Raw genomic sequence first — 25,357 nt, forward strand, 5'->3', positions numbered from 1 at the left:
ATGAATATAGATGCAAAAATTCTCAACAAAATCCTAGCCAATAGATTACACCTTATCATCAAAAAGTCATACATCATGATCAAGTAGATTTCATCCCAGGGATGCAAGGATGGATTAACATATGCAAGTCCATAAACGTTATCCACCATATTAACAGAAGCAAAAATAAAGACCATATAATCCTCTCAATAGATGCAGAAAAAACATCGGATAAAATCCAGCATCCTTTTCTAATTAGAACACTGAAGCGTATAGGCATAGGTGGCACATTTCTGAAACTGATTGAAGCTATCTATGACAAAACCACAGCTAATATTTTACTGAATGGAGTAAAACTGAAAGGTTTTCCTCTTAGAACTGGAACCAGACAAGAGTGTCCTCTGTCACCATTACTATTCAACATAGTGCTAGAAGTTCTAGCCGATACAATTAGGCAAGACAAGGAAATAAAGGGCATCCAAATGGGAGCAGAGGAGGTCAAATTCTCCATCTTTGCTGATGATATGATCTTATATTTAGAGAACACCAAAGACTCAACCACAAAACTCCTGGAAGTCATCAAAAAATACAGTAATGTCTCAGGATATAAAATCAATGTCCACAAGTCAGTACCCTTTGTATACACCAATAACAGTCAAAGATGAGAGGTTAATTAAGGACATAATTCCCTTCACCATAGCTTCAAAGAAAATGAAATACCTAGGAATATACCTAACAAAAGAGGTGAAGGACCTCTATAAAGAAAATTATGAAATCCTAAGAAAGGAGATAGCAGAGGACTTTAACAAATGGAAGAACATACCATGCTCATGGCTTGGAAGAATCGACATTGTTAAAATGTCTATACTTCCCAAATAATCTACCTATTCAGTGTCATTCCTATTAAAATACCAACATTGTACCTTCAAGATTTGGAAAAAATGATTCTGTGTTTTGTATAGAACCAGAAAAAAACCCCGTATAGCTAAGGCAGTTCTTAGTAATAATAATAAAGCTGGGGTCATCACCATACCAGATTTTAGGCTGTACTACAAAGCCATAGTGGTCAAGACAGCATGGGTACTGGCACAAAAACAGAGACATAGACACTTGGAATCGAATTGAAAACCAAGAAATGAAACTAACATCTTACAACCACCTAATCTTCCATAAACCAAACAAGAACATACCTTGGGGGAAAGTCTGCCTATTCAATAAATGGTGTTGGGAGAACTGGATATCCACATGTAAAAGACTAAAACTGGACCCACACCTTTCTCCACTCAAAAATTGATTCAAGATGGATAAAGGACTTAAATTTAGGGCACAAAACAATAAAAATCCTCAAAGAAAGCATAGGAAAAGCACTGGAAGATATTGGCCTGGGGAAAGACTTCATGAAGAAGACCGCCGTGGCATTTGCAACAACAAAAAAAAAAAAACAAATGGGACTTAAGTAAACTGAAAAGCTTCTGTATAGCTAAGGAGACCACCAAAGCAAATAGACAACCTACACAATGGGAAAGGATATTTGCATATTTTGAATCAGACAAAAACTTGATAACTAGGATCTATAGAGAACTCAAATTACTCCACATTAAAAAAGCCAACAATCCCTTATATCAATGGGCAAGAGACATGAATAGAAACTTCTCTAAGGAAGACAGACAAATGGCTAACAAACATATGAAAAAATGCTCATCATCCTTATGTATTAGAGAAATGCAAATCTAAACCACCCTGAGATACCATCTAACCCCAGCGAGAATGGCCCACATCACAAAATCTCAAAACTGCAGATGCTGGCGTGGATGTGGAACACTTTTACACTGCTGGTGGGACTGCAAACTAGTACAACCTTTCTGGAAGGAAGTATGGAGAAACTTCAAAGAACTCAAGCTAGACCTCCCATTTGATCCTGCAATCCCATTACTGGGCATCTACCCAGAAGGAAAAAAATCCTTTTTTCATAAGGACACGTGTACTAGACTGCTTATTGCAGCTCAATTTCGAATCGCCAAAATGTAGACACAGCCTAAATGCCCACCAACCCAGGAATGGATTAACAAGCTGTGATATATGTACACTATGGAATACTATTCAGCCATTAAAAAAATGGAGACTTTACATCCTTTGTATTAACCTGGATGGAAGTGGAACACCTTATTCTTAGTAAAGCATCACAAGAATGGAGAAGCATGAATCCTATGTACTCAATTTTGATATGAGGACAATTAATGACAATTAAGGACATGGTGGGGGTGGGGGAAGGGGAGAGCAGAGAGAGAAAGGACGGAGGGGTGAGGAAAGGAAGAGCAGAGAGAGGGAAGGAGGTAGGGGTGGGGCCTTGGTTTGTGCCACACCTTTTGGGGGGCAAGACACAATTGCAAGAGGGACTTTACCTAACAAATGCAATCAGTGTAAACTGGTTTCTTGTACCCTCAAGGAATCCCCAACAAGAAATTTAAAAAAATCATAAAGCTTTATACAATAAAAAAAAGAGTTATTTATCTATTTTGTATACAGGTCTCATATCAGTTATATGATTTGAAAATATCTCCTTCCATTTGATGGGTTATCTTTTCATTTTCTTGATACCATCCTTTGCAGCACAAAAGTTCTTAATTTGGACAAAGTTCAAGTTATCTATTCTTATAAGAAATGACTCTCTTGTCCAAGGCGTAAAGATTTGCTAGTATACTTTCTTCTAAAAGCTTTCTAATTCTAGCCCTTACATGTAGGTTATCATCCCCTCTGAGTGAATTTTTGTAGATGATATGAGATAGGAGTTCAACTTACTCTTTTATATGTGAATATCCAGTTGTCCCAAAAGTATTTGTTGAAAACCCTTTTATTTCTCCTGTTAAATTGTTTTGGTACCTATGTTAAAAAATCAACCATCAACCAAGGATTACACAGACTGAAGCTGACCCAATTAGATGGTTTTCCCCAAGGCCAGGACAAGAAGTCAGTCAAGCAAGGCCACTGACATGGGTCCAGGGCAAGTGAAACCTGAGTACCAGCTTCAAACAGCTGCCAGAACATCTCTTCCCCTTGGAGGGGCTGCATTTTTGCCCGTGACCTGTCACATGAGCTCAGGTGTAGGGTTTTTCTCTTGTGGCATCCTGCCAGTGCTCAGAATGTCTTGGAGTTTAAAGGCCTGCATTTTTTTCTCTCTTTATCTTATTTTATTTTTTCCCTTAATTAGGCCCAGGCAAGGTTCTGACTTGCTGCCCTGGCCTAGCAGGGCTGGCTCTCTAACCACTGAGCTATGGCCCCCAGCTAGAATATGTTGGAATTTAGAGCATTTAAGATTTCAGCTTTTCAGATTAAGGATGCTCAATTTGCAGTAAGTAAGGAGCCAAGCACAGGCTCTGTCATATCTCAATTTCTCAAAAAGGAAAAAACAGTAACTATTCTTTGTAAAATGAGAACAGGAGCACCTACTTCATAGGTTTGAGATCAGACCCATATAGCACTGCTCCCTAAACTATCAATTACCACTTTAACCTAGCACTGGGAGCTGAAGGAGCTGAGGGCTCTTTTGCCCTTCTCATCAGCCATATCTGTGAGATGACTAAGGACAACGGTATGTGGAGGGTTCTGCTGGCAGAGGAACCTTGCGAATGTCATCGCGTGTCATCCTCACAGCAATCCCAAGGGTAAATACTGTTATTCACCCTCTGGCTCGGTCTGAAACTAGCCAACATGCTCAAAGAGCAGAGTGAGGTTTTTTTAAGGCTCTTCCATCCTACTGAAGGCTTAGCTCCTATATTTTCTAAGTTGTTAGCACATGGAGCCTATGCACTTACAGATGGGCACAAACAGGGCCTCCGCCATGCTGCATGCCCAGCTCCAGGAAGCTGCCTTTCCCTGGAGACATGTTTTTATTCAGAAAGAAAGAGCAAAGTGTGAAAATAAATCTTCAGTGGCAGAGGGTCTGGCCGTAAGATATTGTTGTCATCTTGATGTTAGGAAATGAAGACATCATAAATAGAAAAGGCAGATCACTGCTGCCTTCCAGAGAGTTTGCAGGGTGACTAAAGCAAGGACCTCCATAGGTGGGAGATTATCCCAGGAACGGGGACACAGCGTCACCCAGGGCAGGGCTGGTGCAGACAACAGTCTGCCACAGACAAGGGCATGCTGGACACCCAGCACAGGCATCCGTGAGAGGCACCCTCACGGTGCAACAGGGATCCTGAAGGAAGACATGCCCTTTGCCAGTGCTTCCTGCTGCCTCTCCGGCAAGTTTGGCCCATTCGAAGAGGGAAAGCAGCCTAGGAAAGTGCCGTTTTCTGTATGACACTTGCATTCTTTTTTTATTGCCACTGGAACAAATTACCACAAACTTAGTAGCTTAAACAATACAAATTTATTATCGTATACTTCTGGAGGATCAGACATCTGACATCAAAGTACTGGTAAAGCCATGTTCCTTCTGAAGGCTCCAGAGAAGCAGTCTTCCTCAGAGGCCTCTGCACTCCTTGGCCTACAGCGTCCTGTCTGCCATGGCACCTCCCCAATTGCTGTCTCCCTTGTTTCTCCTCCTCCTATGGCTCTGACCTCTGACCCTCCTGCCCCCCCTCTTATAAGAACCCATGCAATTACATTAGGCTCATCTGGATAATCCACGATAATCTCCCACCTATGGAGGTCCTTGCTTTAGTCACATCTGCAACGTCTCTTTTGCATATAAGGTAACGAACACACTAAATTCCAGGGATTAGGACGCAGACATCTTTGGGAGCCATTATTCTGTCTACCACACATTGTAGTCCTTTCTGCTTCGGCGGGATAAGGAAGGAGCCTGACTTAAGGCATGAGCTTGTGCAGGGTCCTGCTTGTGTCCTTACAGCAGTGGGTACAGCTGTCCCACCCAGCAGGGTAGCACCTCAGGCATACAACCTCTCCACATGAGGCCTTGCCTGAGGGATGACAGCAACTAGGGCAGGGCAGGTGGCCTTGGAGTCCACTCTCCTTGTTAAGTAACAATGAAAGCTGGTGAACGGCCAGAGCTCTATGTGCCACACACCCTGCTGAAGGCTACGTGGACAACTTCACCTTAACCCACACAATATTCTTACAAATACTTTTCTTGTTTTATAGACAAAGATGCGGAGGCTTGGAGGAAAGGGGCAAAATTGACTCCCCAAGATCACACGTCTGGGGAGTGATTGTTCAGATTCAATAACCATCAGACATGCCCCTCCCCAGGCCCTGGGAAGCCTCTGTCATGTTGTGCCAGCCCACAGAGGTCACATGGGCCCTGAACATCTGAGCTGCACTCCTGATGTGATTCTGTACCTTCCCTCTCCCCAAGTCTGCGAGCTCTTCTGAGTAGGACTGATGTCTCTCTTTCCAGGCGATTTTCCCCAATGGCCAGCAGAGTGCTAGGTGGTGCACGGTAGGAGCCTGTCCCCTTGACTTACCTGTCTCAGATTTAGAAGCAGGGATGGAGCACACATTAAACACCAAAACTTGAAGACCCTCAAAGTTTGGGCCCATCTGGTAAAGGTCTTCAGCAGAAGGTGGAGTTATGAGACCTTTCTCTACTTTGTAATAGTCTACCTCTTAAGATACCTGTGCTTCATTCTCAGGATGCTTTCAGCCAAAGGTCCCTTTCTGTTTAATCCAGAAGCCTCCAGGATCTGCAAGCCCTGCCTGTCCCTCAGACATGTCTTCTGTGCCCTCTACTGACAGTGAGCAAAATGGAAGGTCCCAGTGGTATAGCCCTTTCGTCCCAGAGCAGAGAAGGGGAGTATGGAGGGCAGTTGGGACCTGCTCCTACCCCAGACAAATAGTCCCTTAAAATAGGCCATGGTGGCTTGGTACCAGTCACTGCCATCTGGTCCAAAGGCAGAGCTCAGGCCATAGCGTTAAGTGAGGCTACTTCCAGACTAAGGGAGAAGAAGGCCAGTGTTTTCACGGTGGGGAGAGGTGGACCATGCTGCAGGCACAGAGGACTAGGTGGCCTTTTCCTGCAGGGCAAAGACCTGGCTTCTCATAATCCTTCCCACCCAGTGAGCACCTTTGAGTCCTTCCCTCACTCAGGAAAGTCCCAACGGGCTCTAATGAACCAGTCAGAGAACTCTGTTTTCTGGGCACAGACCCTCCATCCAGCACCAGCATGAACATCCAGAATGACCAGACACTGTAGGTGTAGTGAGGTAGGGTGGCACCCAGAGACTAAAAGGATGACACTGTTCTGTGGCAAGGAAAATCTTTTTCCTTTGTGTGGGGAAGCATTTGAGTCTGTTCCCATTGTATTTACGTGATGGCAGACAACTGAGTGACAAGTAAAACTGCAGAGTAATCAAATGTGCTTTTTGTAATCCAGATGTCAGCTGGGGTCACATTGGCCCTGTCATTAAAAACAAGGCAGGCATGAAACCTCCTTCCAGGCTCTGGAATATCCAGTGTCCTCTCCACAGTATCTGAAATGGAGATTTTTATGTTTTCACATCAGCATTTACCTCTGAGCCAGTGCCACCTTCCTTTGCTATATCAGAGGCCTCAGACCTTAGAGCAGTGGCTGGGCCATCTTGGGCACAAAGCCTCCCTGCCCAGTTTTGGGTCCATCTCACGCTGGGGCTGCAGGGTGTCCTGCCCCGCACATGCAGCAGGCAAAAGGTCATCACAGTTGCCTCTTCCTCCCACGGTGCAGAGCTGGGCCTCAGCCTGGAGTCTGTCAGCTGAGAAGCATGAGGGGCCTAGCGGCACACAGGCGAGGCCCTAGGTTGGCCTCGCTGCAGAGGTGGGGGTGCAGCCCAGCCCCCTCCCTGGAGGTTGAGGCCCCCAGGTGAAGGTGGCATTCGGGAGCCAAAGCATCCTGTGTCCCTGAGCTGTGGACCCATAACAGCAGGCAGGACGTCAGGGGTAGGGTAGAGAAGGATCCTTGCCCCTTGCCTTCTGGATGTGGCAGGAAAGAACTGAGAGGAAACCCTGGTCATCCTGGCGCTTCCCCTGGAGGAAGGGAAGTGGGGAAAGGAGGGGCCCTGGCCAGGAAGGCACATCAGGCAGATGAGGCTGTCCTGACCATGCCTGCCCAGAAAGCTCACAAGCTCTCAGAGAGGGATAGTCACAACGTAACCCCCTCTCAGACCTTCCCCCGCCCCTTGGGAATCCTTCCAGCTGGGGTCAGATCTTCAAAGAAGGAGACAAGCATAAGACCCAAGTGCACCTGCTCCCTAGACCAGGCCAGGCCCTGAACCCACTCACCCACCTACTCAGGGGCAGGTGGACCCACCCCTCAGGCTGTGCCTACACCCTGCTTAGTGGGCTCTACCTCTACACCCCTGGGCTACCTGGGCAGAGGTCCACTTCTCTTGACCAATGCAGCCAGAGGAGGGGTCTGCTGTCCCTTCTCCTCACCCTCTTGTCGGAGCTTCAGGGCCTCCCTCCTTCACCCAGCCATGGTCGAATAGGGAGATAGAGAAGAGAGCTCCTTCCTCCCAGACCAGAGCTCAGCCCTAAAGGGCCCCCACCCCTCCGGGATCAGTACATCTTAATTTCCAAAGTTACCCTCCCTTGTAGAGTGAGATATTAACCTCTCTGGTAAACATGCCTATATGTTACTCCAGGGAGAAAGTAAGCCCTATTAGCCATGAGCTAAGTCAATTTATGGAACAGAAAGGAGTCATTCACTGTGGGGTGCTGGGGGTGCAGCTGAGCAAGGCGTGCCCACCTGGTGGTTCATGGAAGGGGGTACAGCAAGAACTAGTCCCTTCTTCATTTTTCCTAGGAGAGGCAGTGGGCTGGGCTGGAGGAGCTTGGGTAGAACTCAGGTTCAGAGGTGAGGGCCCTCCAATAAGTGGGGTGTGGGCCCCACCCCGTAAGACTTGCTAAGGCTGCAGGAGTCCCTGGGACCTAATAATACACACAAATCAGAAGGCAGCTGTGGGCCCTGGCCATGCAAGGACAGAAGGAAAGCTGACACCTGCACTCATCTATCCTCCCCTGGCCTTGCCCTAAAAGCTCCAGGGCGCCTGGTCCCAGAGCCCAAGGCCTTGCTTCCTGCTGTGCCAGCAGCACCCTGAATCAAGAGGATCAGTACTGGAGGGAATGACAGGCATGTGGCCCAGCTGTCATCGTGAGCACGTCCCAGGTGGCCTTGGCAGCTTCCTCCCCACAGCCTCCTTCCTACACCCAGGCCCTTCTATCAGAGCAGCTCTGGCACTTTCAGTATAGTTAGAGGACCAGGCAGGCTGTATGTGGGGAGAAGGGGCCATATACACTCCCTGATAATGGTCAACAGCATGAAACAGAACATAAGGAAGTCACTCAAAGGAGAAAAATGTCAAAAACCTACTTCATGAAGGTGGCAGACATAGTCTTCACTGTTGGCTCTGACGGCGGGGCCCGGAGGGAGGGCCCATTTTTATCTCTCACCTAGAAATCCCTGTTCCCAAGGCTGCCCCAACTTGCCAGCTTCCTCACCACCACATTCCTGCCCAGACATTCCATGACAGAAGAAACTAGAGAGACAGGCTCCTTGATGTCATGATCAGCCATCAGCCTTATTTCCAAATCTGCTGAATGAGAATACTACTAGCTATCCCCCAGAGCAACCAGCTCCTTACATTCTTGGCCCCAGAGGAAAGATCCTCTGACCCCAGTTCACAACAGGAAGAGACACCAGGAGACTCCAGCCAGTGCGCCCTCACTAAGCCAGTCCTATGTGGGTTTCTGGAGGCACATGATAAGGAGTCCCCCAGCTTAACAAGAACCATGCCAGAAATTTGGGGCACTTCAAGGCTACCTTCTCCCCAGAAAAGGCACACTATCGTTTGCCCAGGATCACAGGCCCTGCACATAAAAGCTCCAGCCACATGTTCAGTGAAGATAGAGCATTCCTAACACCTGGTCAGAAGTTCAGAGTGACTTCCTGGCTCCTATGGAGCCAGGCCCCTGGGCACTGAGAGACAGTGTCCATGAGAAGAGGCCAGTGCTGCTGCCACAGTGCCCAGAGAAGGAGCAGGTGGTACAGGGGATGGGAGAGGGCAGGGCAGGACAGGAGGTGCTTTGAGCCCTGCTAGCCCTGAGGGCTTCCCAGGGACCTGGATGCTTTTTTCTCTCTCCCAGAGCCACTCTTTCAGCTTTTGAGTTAGAAATTAAAACTTTGATGGCTCAGTGGGTAGGGTGCCGGCCCCATATACTGAGGGTGGCGGGTTGGAGCCTGGCCAGCCAAACTGCAACAAAAACAGCCGGGCTTGTGGCGGGCGCCTGTAGTCCCAGCTACCGGGGAGGCTGAGGCAAGAGAATTGCCTAAGCCCAAGAGTTGGATGTTGCTGTGAGCTGTGACACCATGGCACTCTACCGAGGGCGATAAAGTAAGACTCTGTCTCAAAAAAAAAAAAAAAAGAAATTAAACTTTGCTTGCTTATCCAAGGAAAGGAGGGGAAAGGCCCCTTGTCCGTGACCTTTTCTTCCTTCCAGGGCCAGGCAGAGAGAATATGTGAAGGAGAGGACAGCTGCCATTCATGGGTCTTCAGAAAGGAGAGGACTGTGCCAGCGGGCATGACCCTGAGCCCCTCAGATCTGTGCTGGAAGGGGTCCAGGACTCTACCTCAGTGTGCCCTGGGGACCTGGCATCATATTCTTAGCAAGGGGATTCTTCCAAAGGACAGATCCAACAAGGTCATGGCTCTTCTCCACCAGGCCCACGAGCTGGGGGAGAATAGCAGGGCCGGTGTCCATTCTGGGCACAGGGACACACTTCAGTTCTAGCCATCCATCCCTTGGAAAGGGTGGAATAAAGGGTGCTCTGTGGCTCCTGACTCCTTAAGTTCCTCTCAGCAAGAGGAAACCCTAATTCTCCTCTTCATAGTACATCTAAGGCAAAAGAATGAACAGATTAGACATTTACCTTCTGATAGAACAAGTTAACATCAGCAGGCCAGACTCCATATCATGCAAACCGATGCACCAAGTTGTTGAACCATGGAACCCAGGAGGAATGAATGTCACCTTGGAGATTTTCCAGTGTCTTCCTTTTCTAGGTGAGGAGGCTGAAACCCAGAGGGGCTGGAAGATTTGATTAAGGAGCTTGGTAGAGCATCTCTGCCCTTGATTCTCATCATTGCCCCTGGAAAGGCTTTGGGGCCCCTCACAGAGCACAGAAAGAGCCATGCTTCCCATGGGCAGAGCCCTGCAGATGACAGGGGCCATGATGCCTCCCTCCCAGCACAACTAACACAGACACTGGGTTTCTCCTGTCAGTTTGCTGAAACCTCCCAACTGCACAAAGGTAGGGATATTAATCCCCCTTTGCAGATGAGGAAACTGAGGCTCCAAACTGTGGATGGATTTACAGGCGGCAGCCCCACTTCCACAATGGAAGCCCTGGGCCTCTGACTGTTACTTCTCTTCTTACTTTGCTCCAGATCATCCATTGTGTGCCCTGTGTGACAGCAACAGCCCTCACTGTGTATGGGTCTTACTATGTGGCCATCACATTTAAGCTCCTATTAGCAGAGCTTCCCTGAACCCCTCCTGCAGCTGCTGCCACTCTTTGGTGCCAGCGCCCAGCCTGTTGTTCTGGGCAACTCTGCCCTGGTTCCCAGAACCATTACTACTGAGGGCTGGCAGCATCTCTCAAAAGTGCCTGGTTATTAAAGAGGCAAAGAGCTCCTGATAAGAGCAGGGATCGCTCTGTAATTCCTATTTAGACATCTAGATTATTGCCCTGGTCCTTATCCTCTACCATCAAATTCCCCTCTGCCTGCTGGCTGAAAGGCTCATTTAGCAAGTCAGATACAAGCAGGCACTGGTATAAAAATAGCGACAGGCAGTGGGAGCTGGCACTGTGAGTCACCATGAGGCAGGCGCTGGGGCTCTGCAGACTGCTGGCCCCCTCCCCCTCCCCCACTTCCAGCCCTGGAGCAGCAATGCCCAGAGCAGACACCAGTACAAGCAGGGCTATTTGAGGATGATTTCTCATTCACCATTTAACATACCACCTGAGTTAGCAAGAGAAATTGGAGTAAACACCAAAAAGAGCACAAACTCTCATTCTCCTGTGGCCTTTTTGGGTTTTCAATAGAGCAGAATTCCAGTTCTAGTGACCCTACCATGAGCCACAAGGCTCCCATGTACAGTGGGAAAATGAAAGGGCTGACACTCAAGTCATACCCCCATCTCAGGGCCCAGGCTTGTACCCCTCACCTCAGGGCCCAGGCCACACACCCCCCACCTCAGGGCCCAGGCCATACCCCCCTCTCTCAAGCTCAGGCTATACCCCCTCTTAGGGCACAGGCCATACCCCCATCTCAGGACCCAGGCCATACCTCCCATCTTGGGGCCCAGGCTGTACCCCCCCGTCTCAGGCTCAGGCCATACCCCCCTCTCTCAAGCTCAGGCTATACCCCCTCTTAGGGCACAGGCCATACCCCCATCTCAGGACCCAGGCCATACCTCCCATCTTGGGGCCCAGGCTGTACCCCCCCGTCTCAGGCTCAGGCCATACCCCTATCTTAGGGCCCAGGCCATACCCCCATCTCAGAGCTTAAGCTGTACCCCATCTCAGGACCCAGGCCATACCCCTATCTTAGGGCCCAAACATACTCCCATCTCTGTGCCTAGGCCATATCCCTTCATCTCAGGGCTCAGTGTGTCTCTCCCCATCTCAGAGCCCAGTCGTACCCCCATCTCAGGATTCAGGCTATGTTCCCTCCATCTTAGGGCCCAGCCTACATGCCCCCAGACATACAACCTGCAGAGCTCCCAGTCTGCCCCGTTCCCCACACCAGCCAAAGCTTGCCCAGGAAGTTGGTCCTCAGTGAGCATCAGAGACCTGAGCCTTGTCACTGAGTCCTTACTCCCACACCCCTTGTGGCCAGGTTCTCTCTCTTTCTTCCTCTGTCTCTGCTTGAAACAGATCAAAGGATTTCCATTGCTCTTAGAATAAAAAATATATATACTCAGCGATGAGGGTCTGCTTCTCCTGGATGGGCCTCCCTCTGCCTCCTTCCATGCCCACCCTTTCCTTACCCTCCCTCTCCAACCAGCCCAAGATCTAGCTAGGCTGCTCCCTCCCCACCCACCTCCCACTGGCCCTTTAGAGATAGCCTGACCGGGAAGCTGTCCCTGGTCCATGGCTCAGCCTGTGAAGTCACACACTATATCTCTCCTCTGTGGCACATGTCCAGTTTACAGAGGTACATTGCTTCATGTTGCTATTTGATGGGTATCTGCCTCCCACACTGGACTGTAGGCTCCCTAGGGCTGATGCTCACAATTTCATCTCTGCCTTGGAGCCTGGTGCCAGAGCAGGGCTCAGCAAATGCTTGTTAAATAAATTTGTGAGTTATGGGGGCAAGACATGATTGCAAGAGGGACTTTACCTAACAATTGCAATCAGTGTAACCTGGCTTATTATGCCCTCAATGAATCCCCAACAATAAAAAAAATAAAAATAAAAATAAATAAAAAATAAATTTGTGAGTTAATTGAGGACTGGAGGGGGTACCAATTAGCAGAGAAACAGTAGAGTGGCAGGGTTCTGGATGCATTTGGAAATGAGCTGGAGAATAATCTGGACTTGATTTTTCTTTTTTTTTTTTTGGTAGAGACAGAATCTTACTTTGTTGCCCTCAGTAGAGAGCTGTACTGTCACAGCTGACAGCAACTTCCAACCCCTGGGCCCAGGCAATTCTCTTGCCTCAGCCTCCTGAGTAGCTGGGAGCACAGGCACCCGCCACAATGCCCGTCTATTTTTTTTATTGTAGTTTGGCCAGAGTGGGTTCAAACCCGCCACCCTCGGTACATGGGGCTGGAGCCCTACTCAGTGAGCCACAGGCGCCACCAAATCTAGACTTGATTTTAATGTCTTGGCTTCTCAGGCCAAGGAGGGCTCTCAGTTCCTACCAGGAACTCCAATGATCAGGGAGTGGGATAGAGGGAAAAAGAGACAGACGCTTTCCTGGCAGGACCCCCAGTGCTTGTGCTTCTGCTGTGCCCAGCTGCTCCGTGGGAATGACACGACCATACGATGTGTCCTCTGTACTGGCGGTGCCCGTGCAGGTGGAGGCCTCTCACTCCACCTTCCTCCCAGTCTGGACCAATGTATGCCTTGCCCATGTGAGGGAGTGTCCACACATAATTCCAGAGGTACAAGGTCCCCAGCTTTCAAATCCTAGTCTCCAGTGCCAGTGTGGTGTGAAAGAAATACACAGTGCCCCCACCCACCCAGGAGACCACCCCACACTGGTAGGGTCTGCCTCAGTGCCCCTGGAGACCTAAACTTATCTTCTTGGGGCCTCACTGTACCCCCGATCCTGCCTTCCGCCTACCTGCCCTGCAGTGAGCACTAGAGGCCAAAACCAAAATTAGAGAAAAATCCAGATTCCAGAAACAGAAGTTAAGTGTACTGAGCATCCTTCTTAATCATTTCCTTGAGTTTAAGTACAGCATAATGGTGGGGGGGGGGGTGGAGAATTGTGAGCACTTTGGCTTAGTAAGGGGAAAGGGTACAGTGGAGGCTTTTCAGAACTTCTCAAGGAACTCCCAGAGAACTCCCTATCTCCCCTTCCCCATGCCTGTGTTCCTTACAGGAAGAGTGAGTAGAAAAGAATCCCGTTTGGACAGAGTTGGGACTAGAACTCAGCCTCCTGTACCCCAAGCTTTCTCAGCAGGTGCTACCTTGGGTCATGCATGACCCCATGTATTACACACATGTATGAAAGTTAATGAGCCTCTGATCCCTGCCCAGCCAAAACCCCTAAGTTCCTCCATTTGTCTAGGAGCCCAGCCTCTGGTCACCAACAGGGTTCTGAATGGATCTGTCCAAACTTGTCCCTTCTGCTGGAAATAGATTTCTAGACCGCTGAGTTATGTGGGCCCTTTCTTTTCTGTTTATTCTTTTTGTTTTCCACTTTAATGTTTTTAATAGTAATAATGCATATTTTTGAAAAAATAATGTTGGAAGAAACATAAAGGCATTTAAAAAGGCAGAAAAAAATCACCCCTCCCCCCATCCCATGGTGATTTATGTCTCTGACCTATTTCCTCTATCCCTTTGCCTTTCCTCCTTTTATGTTTTTATTTTCATGGTTCAGCTGATCCCTGTTGACTCAGGGCACATTAGCTTTGTGCTGCACTGGCCCCAAGTGCCTCAGCCTCCCAGCTGGTGTCCTGTCATGTTGGAGAACTTTTCAGACTCAGTGCATTTTTAACCCCAGGGGAAATTTAAAATAAGGCATCTGAATTTGGTACAAAATTCCTTAAGCTTGCATGTGAGATTTGAGCTGTTTTCAGGGATGAGTAAAGACAAACCTGAGAAATAGAGTATGTTAAGTTCTACTTTTAGGGACTATGCCAGGCTAAATTCTTGAAATTATCCTTTGTGGAGAGAGGGCTGTGAAATGGCAGGGCCCTCACAGACTGGGGAACATTCAGAGAATGAGCTTCCAACTGCTTCTGCTCTGTTCTCAAAACAGCCATATTCCTGTCTTCATGCTCCCTCTGCCAGAAGTCAAGTCACCTAGTCCTTTCTTTGTCTAGTTAACTATGTAGAGATCCTTGAGATCTCTCCCTTCTCTCTCCTTGTCCCATGCTAACAAAGTTCAGTAGAAACCACTAAGTCATGTAGTTCTTCCTTTGTTTTGCTAACTGCTCAGAGATCCTCTTGACCTCTCCCTTATTACTTCCTATCATATGTTAATGAAGTTGAGTAGAAACCATTAACAAGATGTTTGTCTCTATTCGAGTCATTTACAGTTTCCAATCATATTGTAAGACCAAAAATATGTCTTTTGATTATGCTACTTCCCTGTAGAGAACCCTATACAGATACTATAAAATAAAGCTGATTTGTGCTTGGGTGCTGGCTGCAGCCATTAGCTCAGTCAGTCTTCCTGATCCCATCCTTTGTTTCTGTGTCTTCTCTTGTGCTGTATTTTCCTCATTACCCACCAATTCCACTCTGGTTCACTCCCCTTTGCTGCACTGGTTCATGACAGGTGACGCCTGAACAGGGATCAGAGCAAAGAACTGTAGGTGCACACGCAGGTGAGGGAAACCCCACGAGAAGAAAGAAGTGAGAGTGTGAAGGAAAGTACTACCAAATCCAAAGGGGGGGGGCAGCCATGTAGCAGCACCTCATGTAGCAGCACCTCTCGCCCCCTACCATAAGAATGTGACCTTTTGTAACTGTTCCAGGAAATAGTCCCGAGCTGAAGCAGATAACCGGTAACCAGTTCTGAGAAAAGAGCTAAGCAAATGTTTAACTGCTGATCTTGTCTTAAGACAGATGAGTAATGAACCAGAGTTCTTCTTATCAGAAAGCCCCTGCTATGTCTGCTACCCCTCCCTATTTTGTGATTTTTGCCTTCATAAGCTTGTAAAAACTGCTGTTCGGGACTTGACTCCTCTGCTCCTGAGAGAGTTACGAGTTAAGCCCCAGCATGCTGGAATAAAATCCTCTTGCTGATTGCATCAAGTGCCGTCTCTTGCTGTTGATTGGGGTTGTTGTCGCTCAGGACAGAGTGGGGGGTCCTGTCCCAAATCTTTCATTTGGGGGCTTGTCCGGCATTTGATGAGCACCCCTCACCAGCAGAGTCAACCTTGGAGGTAAGAAAGGGGTACACCGAAAACTGTCTGGTCTGTGTTTTCAGTCCTTTGTTCTGGTCTGTGTTTTAAGTCCTTTGTTTGACTTTGAGTGTGTGCTTTCGATTTCACAGCCGTTCGGCACCTCATGAGAGTGGCCGGACAGTGGTCAGTAGACGTGCCCAGAGGACCACAGGCTGAAATCCTGGGGGACGCCCCAGGAATTGAGGAGAACCAGGGACACCTGGTTGTCTCCTGCTGTAAGGGCGCTGATCGAGTCCGGTTGTTCAATCAAAAATTACGGGAAACGCGCCCGTCTGATTCTATTGTAGACTTGTGAGGGACCAAGTGTGGTAGGTAGGTCCTTGTATCTGTAATATTTCTGTTATTTCTGTTATTTGTGTTTCTGACATATCTACTGACGATGGGACAGACTGTGACAACCCCTCTGAGTTTGACTCTAGATCATTGGACTGAAGTGAAGAGAAGAGGTCGTGACCTGTCAGTAGAGGTTAAAAAAGGCCCATGGCAGATTTTCTGCTCCTCGGAGTGGCCCACTTTTAACTTCGGCTGGCCCTCAGGAGGAACCTTTGACTTATCTCTTATTTTTGCTATCAAAGAGATTGTTTTTCAGAGAGGACCGGGAGCCCATCCGGATCAACAGCCTTACATTATAGTCTGGCAGGACCTGGTGCAGAATCCGCCCCCCTGGGTTCAGCCGTGGACTGCCACATCCAGGCTCCCGTCTAATCCTCGGGTGCTCGCTGTCCAATCTTCCAGTTCCAGAAAAGGGGGCGACAGCTCAGACCCCCCTGAGAAGATCTACCTGGAAATTCAGGCTGATCATCTTCTCCTCGACCCTCCACCCCCTCCTCCCCCATACCCTCCCACCTTGGCTCCTGTCAGTGGGCAGGGAGGACCAGCATCGCCGGATCTGGCGATTGCCCCCTCTGCACCCCTGGGGGAACCTTCACTGGGGCCCGTACAAGGTACCAGGAGTCACCGCCAGGGAGGAATGTCTCCAGACACTACTGTTGCCCTGCCCCTGAGGGCATACAGCCCCCCACCGGTGGCAACAGATGAGGGACCACCTCCTCTCCAGCACCTCCAGTACTGGCCATTTTCTTCCGCAGACCTGTATAACTGGAAAACTAATCACTCCCCTTTTTCAGAAGACCCCCAACGCCTGACTGGGCTGGTAGAGTCCCTGATGTTCTCTCATCAGCCCACATGGGATGACTGCCAGCAGCTCATACAGACTCTCTTCACTACTGAAGAGAGGGAGAGGATTTTACTAGAAGCTAGGAAGAATGTACTCGGGGCGGACAGGTGTCCTACCCAGCTCCCCAACATCATCGAGGCTGCCTTTCCCCTCTCCAGACCTGACTGGGACTTCAACACGGCAGAAGGTAGGGAGCGACTGACAGTCTATCGCCAGGCTCTAGTGGCTGGCCTCCGTGGGGCGGCAAGACGCCCCACTAATTTGGCTAAGGTAAGAGAAGTAATACAGGGGGCCACGGAACCCCCCTCAGTGTTTCTTGAGAGTCTAATGGAAGCTTTTAGGCGCTACACACCATTTGACCCTGCCTCTGAAGGACAGAGGGCTTCCGTGGTTATGACTTTCATAGGGCAGTCAGCTGTAGACATTAAAAGAAAGTTGCAGAGGATTGAAGGATTGCAGGATTATACCTTGCAGGATTTAGTTAAGGAAGCTGAGAAAGTATACCATAAAATGGAGAGGGGGGGTGGGGCCTTAGTGTGTGTCACACTTTATGGGGGCAAGACATGATTGCAAGAGGGACTTTACCTAACAATTACAATCAGTGTAACTGGCTTATTGTACCCTCAATGAATCCCCAACAATAAAAAAAAAAATTGAAAAAAAAAAAGAAAGTATACCATAAAAGAGAAACTGAGGAAGAAAAAAGCAGAGAAAAGAGAAAGAGAGAGAGGAAAGGGAAAATAAGAGAGACCGAAGGAAGGAGAAAAACTTAACACGGATTTTGGCTGCAGTAGTAGGGGAGAAGAGCCAAGAACAGACCCAAGGTAGAACTAAGAAGTCAGGTAGCCTGGGCAACCACGTCCCGTTAGATAAGGATCAATGTGCCTACTGTAAGGAGAAGGGGCACTGGGCCAGGGAATGTCCTAAAAAAAGGAAGAAAGAACTCTCCAAGAAAGTACTGGCCTTAGAGGAAGAAGAAGATAAGCGGGGACAGAGCTCAGAACCCCTCGCCGAGCCTAGGGTAATACTTAAGGTGGAGGGGAAGCCAGTTGAGTTCCTAGTAGACACCGGAGCTCAACACTCATTCCTACTCGAACCATCAGGACCCGTCTCCAAGAAAAAGTCTTGGGTTGTAGGGGCCACAGGGCATCAGCAGTACTCATGTACTACCCGAAGATCAGTAGATCTGGGAGTGGGACGGGTAACCCACTCGTTCTTAATTATCCCTGAGTGCCCTGCGCCCCTCCTCAGGAGAGATTTACTCACCAAAATGGAAGCCCAAATCACTTTCACTCCTGATGGCCCAGAGGTAACCCAGAATAAGAGAGTAACAGCCCCGACCATGCATTTGGAGGATGAACATAGACTCTTTGAAAAGCAGCAGGAGAAAGGGACTAGTCTCGTACATGACTGGCTAGAAAAATATCCTGGGGCATGGGCCAAAACTGCCAGAATGGGACTGGCCGTAGAAAGGCCACCTATAGTCATAGAACTCAAAGCTACTTCCACTCCTGTGGCAGTGCGCCAGTATCCTATGACTAGGGAAGCTTGGGAAGGGATTAGGCCTCACATTCAGCGTCTCCTACAGCTGGGCATACTAGTGAAGTGCCAGTCACCATGGAACACCCCCTTATTACCCGTCAAGAAACCCGGCACAAGAGACTATCACCCTGTGCAGGACTTGAGAGAAGTAAACAAGTGGACGCAAGACATCCACCCCACCATGCCTAACCCTTATAATCTGTTAAGCTCTCTCCCTCCGGACCATATCTGGTACACCGTCCTGGATTTGAAGGATGCCTTCTTCTGCCTCCGACTACACTCCTCTAGCCAGAACATCTTCGCATTTGAATGGAGAGACCCGGACTCTGGAACAACGGGGCAATTGACATGGACCCGACTTCTACAGGGGTTCAAGAACTCCCCAACCATCTTTGATGAAGCCCTCCACCAAGACCTAGCTCACTTTCATGCCAGCTACCCTCAGGTAACGCTCCTACAATATGTAGATGACTTACTACTAGCTGGAACGACAAAGGAAGAGTGCCATCGGGGCACAGAACTGTTGCTGGGAGAACTAGCCCGCTTAGGATATCGAGCCTCCGCCAAGAAGGCCCAGATCTGCCAGAAAGAGGTAATGTACCTGGGTTACACCCTAAGAGGAGGGCAGAGATGGTTAACAGAAGCCAGGAAGCATACTGTGACTCAGATTCCAGTTCCCCGTTCGCCCCGCCAGGTGCGAGAATTCTTAAGGACTGCGGGGTTCTGCCGCTTATGGGTACCGGGGTTTGCTACTCTGGCAGCCCCCCTCTACCCTTTGACCAAGGAAAGCACTCCCTTTGAGTGGGGTGCCAGCCAACAGCGGGCCTTTGACAACATTAAAAAGGCATTATTATCAGCCCCGGCCCTGGCTCTACCAGACGTAACAAAGCCCTTTGTCCTATACGTAGATGAGAAGAGAGGAGTGGCCCGAGGGGTGCTGATGCAGCCTTTAGGGCCATGGAAAAGACCGGTAGCATACCTCTCCAAGAAATTAGACCCCATCGCTGGTGGTTGGCCAGCCTGTCTGAGAGGCGGCAGAGGCGGTACTGGTAAAAGATGCAGACAAATTGACTATGGGGCAAAAGTTGATAGTCATTGCCCCCCATGCCTTAGAAAGCATCATCAGACAGGCCCCTGATCGGTGGCTGTCCAATGCCCGCATGACACACTACCAGAGTCTCCTACTAAATGGAGGCAGAGTCCAGTTTGGCCCGCCTGTCATCCTCAACCCGGCTACCCTACTACCTGATACCTCTGTCCGGGAGGATGTATTACACACATGCCCAGAAGTACTAGCTGAGGAGACTGGAACTCGGAGGGACCTCTGTGATCAGCCCCTGCCGGATGCCCAACTGACCTGGTTCACTGATGGGAGCAGCTCCATAATAGAAGGTAAAAGGGTGGCCAGGGCAGCGGTGGTGGACGATAAGCAGACCATCTGGGCAAGTAATCTGCCTGAAGGGACGTTGGCCCAGAAGGCCAAGCTGGTCGCCTTGACCCAGGCCTTACATTTGGCAGAAGGGAAAAAGGTTAACATATACACCGATAGAAGGTATGCTTTTGCTACAGCCCATGTCCATGGGGCCATTTACAGACAGCAAGGACTGTTAACTTCAGCAGGAAAAGAAATTAAACACAGGGAAGAAATCCTAAGTCTACTGGAGGCTGTTATGGCCTAAGAGAGTGGCCATAATCCACTGCCCTGGACATCAGAAAGGGGGGTCCAGAGTTGCCGAGGGAAACCAAAGAGCCGACAAAGAAGCTAAGCGAGCGGCTCAAGGGCTCAACATCCTACCGCTATATGAAAACACTTTAAGGCCTAGCCTTAAAGAAATAGCAACCCCCCCTTATCAAAAATTTTAAATATTCGGAACGGGATCTCGAGAGAATGGACAGATTAGGCCTCCACCTAGAATCCCCAGAGGGGATACGAGAAACCCCGGAAGGGAAAAACATCCTCCCTGAGGAGCAGACAATCACCTTTCTCAGGCAACTTCATAAATTAACCCATCTGGGCCCCAAGCATCTGAAAACCATTGTTCAGTCCTCTCCATACTATATTATAGAATTAAGTAAGCTCGTTGATGCAGCTGTAAAAGAGTGCAGACCTTGCCAATTAGTAAACACCCAGCCTAGCACACTACCTCAGGGAAAACGACTCCGAGGGGATCACCCTGGAAGCTACTGGGAAACAGATTTTACAGAGATTAAGCCGGCTAAGTACGGATACAAGTACTTGCTAGTGTTCATAGACACTTTCTCAGGATGGGTTGAAGCTTTTCCTACAAAGAGGGAGACTGCTCAAGTTATGGCCAAAATAATATTAGAAGAGATTTTTCCAAGATTTGGGCTACCCAAAGTAATCGGATCCGACAACGGTCCCGCTTTCATTGCCCAGGTTAGTCAGGGTTTGGCCAAAATCCTGGGGCTTGAATGGAAATTACACTGTGCTTATCGGCCCCAGAGCTCAGGGCAGGTAGAGAGAATGAATAGAACCCTAAAAGAGGCCATGACTAAATTATCCTTAGAGACTGGTATTACTGACTGGACAGTCCTCCTTCCCTTTGCCCTGTTCCGTGTGTGCAACACCCCTAGTACTCTCAAGCTGACCCCCTTTGAAAAAGCCCTTGAAACTGTGCAAAAGTGTGGAGCCGGCTGATGGAAGCCTACAAGCCCGGAGATCTGCAAATACCTCACCAGTTCCAGGTTGGAGATTCGGTGTACATCCGGCGCCACCAGACAGCCAACCTTGAACCACGGTGGAAAGGACCATACCTAGTACTGCTCACAACCCCGACCGCAGTAAAAGTTGATGGCATCGCAGCCTGGATCCATGCATCTCATGTCAAACCAGCACCACCACCAGACTCCAGGTGGAAAGTGGAAAAGACGGACAACCCCCTCAAGCTCCGCATCCGCCACAGTAGCCCTGTTCCTGCTGATACAACTCCCAGTGATAAGTAGCTCCGGTCCCAATCCCCATGCCCCCCAGAGGTTAACCTGGCAGGTTCTCTCTCAGACTGGTGCTGTAGTATGGAGTACTACAAAAGAGGACCCTCCTTGGACCTGGTGGCCGTCCCTCACCCCAGATATTTGTGCCTTAATAGCAGGGCTAGATAATTGGGATATCCCCGATGAGACCTTTGAAGAGGTTCCATCGAGCCTTGATCATCATTTGGTAAAGTGCTCACTTACCCAAGGCTCCACATCCCAAGGCCAGTACATTGCAGAGGCCCCCGGCTGTGGCAACTTGCCCACCCAGCGCCGGATGCGACAAACGGAGTTCTATATCTGTCCCCGGGACGGGAGAATGAGAAGCCAGGCCAACAGATGCAGGGGGATAGAAAATTTCTATTGTAAGCAATGGGGATGTGAAATGACTAGGCAGGCCTCCTGGCACCCCATCTCCTCTTGGGACTTAATAACCATAAAGAGAAGCAGTACCGGGGCAGGGTCAAACCCCCTAAATATTTCCTTCACGGAGAGAAACAAGCCCAAGATTGAATAAAAGGAAGAACATGGGGATTCCGTTTCTATATGTCAGGGTAGGATAAAGGATTTACCTTCTTTATCAAATTAAAAATAGAAACCCCCGTCACTGTCCAGATAGGACCCAACATCGTACTCTCAGGACAGCAGCTGCCAGCCAGGCCACTTATTTCCCCCCGTATGCCCCAGACCCCAGGGAGCACCCAATTAACTGGGGCCAGCACAGCCCCATCGCCTGCGGAACTGTCTCCCCAGGTAACATCCCCGGAGACTCCAAGCACCGGGCAGAGACTCCTTAACTTAATACAGCAGGCTTTCAATTTCCTCAATACTTCCAACCCTAATCTTACTGAATCTTGCTGGTTGTGCCTAGCTTCAGGCCCGCCCTATTATGAAGGAATCGCCTTCTCAGGTATCTTCCAGAATACCACCTCCCATAATTCCTGTGACTGAGGGTCCAGGATCACCCTTACAGCAGTCTCTGGACGAGGCACTTGCCTAGGCACGATCCCCGAAAATCACCAGCATCTGTGTAATCAGACCATAAAAAGCCCGTCAACCACTACCAATTATTATCTAGTGCCCCCTAAAGGAGGATGGTGGGCTTGCAGCACGGGGCTAACCCCGTGCATTTCCTCATCAGTGTTTAACTCCACTACAGACTACTGTATCCTCGTACAGTTAATACCTAGAGTTATCTACCACGAGGCGAGTTCCTTCGAGGCAGAATTCAATCTCAGACCCCGTAGACAGAAGAGGGAACCAGTCTCTATTACCCTAGCTGTCCTGATGGGTATAGGGGTGGCAGCCGGAGTAGGAACAGGAACGGCTGCACTTGTCCAGACCCCACAGTATCTCGAAGAACTGCGAGCAGCCGTAGATGAGGACCTAAAAGCCATAGAACAATCAATCACAAAACTAGAAGAGTCACTGTCCTCCTTATCTGAGGTAGTATTGCAGAATAGACGGGGACTCGACCTCCTGTTCCTAAAAGATGGAGGGTTATGCGCTGCACTGAGAGAAGAATGCTGTTTCTATATAGATCACTCTGGCTTGGTAAAAGACTCCATGTCTAAACTCAGGGAGAGACTGGAAAAAAGGCAACAAGACCAGGAGGCCCATCAAGGGTGGTTTGAAAGTTGGTACAACCAGTCCCCTTGGTTCACCACTCTCGTTTCCAGTTTAATAGGTCCCTTTATTATACTGCTTCTAATTCTTACCTTTGGGCCCTGCATTTTCAACCGTATAGTCACCTTCATCCAGGAGAGAGTGAGTGCTGTACAAGTATTAATACTCAGGCAGCATTACCAGTCTGTCCACCGAGATGATAGCCATGAGAATAAATACATAGAGCCAGAAGTTCCATGATTAGAACTTCCCAAAAAACAAATGGGGGAATGAAGGAAAGTACTACCAAATCCAAAGGGGGGGGTGCCAGCCATGTAGCAGCACCTCATGTAGCAGCACCTCTCGCCCCCTACCATAAGAATGTGACCTTTTGTAACTGTTCCAGGAAATAGCCCTGAGCTGAAGCAGATAACCGGTAACCAGTTCTGAGAAAAGAGCTAAGCAAATGTTTAACTGCTGATCTTGTCTTAAGACAGATGAGTAATGAACCAGAGTTCTTCTTATCTGGAAAGCCCCTGCTATGTCTGCTACCCCTCCCTACTTTGTGATTTTTGCCTTTATAAGCTTGTAAAACCTGCTGTTCGGGGCTTGACTTCTTTGCTCCTGAGAGAGTTACGAGTTAAGCCCCAGCATGCTGGAATAAAATCCTCTTGCTGATTGCATCAAGTGCTGTCTCTTGCGGTTGATTGGGGTCGTCGTCGCTCAGGACAGAGTCGGGGGTCCTGTCCCAAGTCTTTCAAGTGCACAGTCACTAAGTAGATTTTTGGGAGTGCAAGGGCAGTCTTCATCAGGAGTAACAAATTATAGGGCAATCGCGCTCAAAGGAGCAAAAACTCTTTATTGAAATACTTAAATCTATGTTTCTAGGTCTATCCCCTTCTGCTCCAGCAGAAGAACCCCTTCCCCCTGAATTCCAACAAGAGTTACACAATAAAGAATGAGAGTATGAAAAGGAACATTCCTCTTCCACCTCAGATGCAGACACAGACCCTTCTGGGCTAGTAACTATGGCTGGAATTACCTAAACCTGTTTTGTCTTGCCTTTCTTCATGCCCTCCTTCACCAAAGTTCAAAGAATTTGCCTCTGCATAATCTTCAGCTCCTGGCTAAGAGGCCTAAACTGTTCTTCATGCATATAAACATTTTTGAAAAATTATAAATGAAAATACCCATTTCTGGGTGGCACCTGTGGCTCAATGAGTAGGCCCCATTTACTGAGAGTGGTGGGTTCAAACCCAGCCCCAGCCAAACTGCAATGAAAAAATAGCCAGGCATTGTGGTGGGTGCCTGTAGTCCCAGCTACTCAGGAAGCTAAGAGAATCACCTAAGCCCAAGAGCTGGAGGTTGCTGTGAGCTGCAACAACACAGCACTCTACTGAGAGTGACAGAGTGAGACTCTGTCTCTATTAAAAAAAAAAAATACCCATTTCCTATTTAAGATACAAATTAACTTACTCCACTATTCTCTCTTAAAAGATTCAATTCTCCAACTCAATTAACTTTAAATAGTTTAATAGGTGACCACAAAGGGATCCCAGACTGCTCCAGTAAGCGCTATGTAGTGCTGGGAAAGCCTAGTGGTCACCTGGACACGTGGGGCTGGGGGTCCAGTGCCCCAGTACTCCTAGCAGTGCTGCCAGGAGATTTCTCCTGGGAGTCTTGAGGTTCTGCTCTCACACACCCGTTGTCCCTAGTCACTCTGGTCCACCTATTTGATTTTGGTTACATGCTAAAAACTTTAATTCTCATTAGTTCTAATTTTGTTCTCGAGAAATCTGGTGTTTCCATATCTCTTATGTATCAAACCTAGGTGAATATTTAAATACATAAATTAGATAATTAAAAAGTTAATAGTCTAGGGTGGCACCTGTGGCTCAGTGAGTAGGGCGCCGGCCCCATATACAGAGAGTGGCGGGTTCAAACCCAGCCCTGGCCAAACTGCAAAAAAATAGCTGGGCGTTGTGGCAGGTGCCTGTAGTCCCATCTGCTCGGGAGGCTGAGGCAGGAGAATTGCAGAAGCCCAAGAGCTGGGGTTGCTGTGAGTCCTGTGATGTCATGGCACTCTACCAAGGGCAGTACGGTGAGACTATCTCTACAAAAAAAAAAAAAAATTTAATAGTCTAAATAAAAACATGTGTTCAGAAATGTTTAAAAGCCAGCAAAGCCTGTATGTCTGTTTCTATGTTTGTGTATTTGTACATGTCATGTGCCTATAGTTCACAATCAAAATACACAAAAGAGCTCTGACTAATTGGCAAAGGAGATGGGTGTAAGTGCTTACATTAAGTAACTTACCAGAAAAAAACCCTTAAATCCCTTCTTATTCAAGTGACTTCACTATTCTTTGGTAGATAAAATTAATCTTAAACCTGTTATTAAAGTTCAAGGACTGGACCTGTGTTTAAAGATAACAGAACTGCAACTTCTCTAGCATTTCTAGATTTTGCTGAA

General features: G+C 48.5%; 1 long non-coding RNA gene across 3 annotated transcripts; it reads right to left on the minus strand.

Annotated features, from left to right (window-relative positions):
- Nucleotides 1-4,385: 4,385 nt before the first annotated feature.
- Nucleotides 4,386-11,960, minus strand: LOC128597316 (uncharacterized). 3 transcript variants are annotated; one of them, XR_008383237.1, is made up of 4 exons: nucleotides 11,693-11,960; nucleotides 9,848-10,005; nucleotides 7,667-7,848; nucleotides 4,386-6,416 (listed from the first exon to the last, which is right to left on the minus strand). It is a non-coding gene; the product is annotated as an uncharacterized LOC128597316 (long non-coding RNA). The 3 variants fall into 3 exon arrangements; XR_008383235.1 differs by having other exon boundaries at nucleotides 7,667-10,005; XR_008383236.1 differs by lacking the exon at nucleotides 4,386-6,416 and adding an exon at nucleotides 6,510-6,692 and having other exon boundaries at nucleotides 7,667-10,005.
- Between the last annotated feature and the right edge of the window lie 13,397 nt (nucleotides 11,961-25,357).

The sequence above is a fragment of the Nycticebus coucang genome, chromosome 10 (genome assembly GCF_027406575.1).
Source record: "Nycticebus coucang isolate mNycCou1 chromosome 10, mNycCou1.pri, whole genome shotgun sequence".
NCBI lineage: Eukaryota > Metazoa > Chordata > Mammalia > Primates > Lorisidae > Nycticebus > Nycticebus coucang.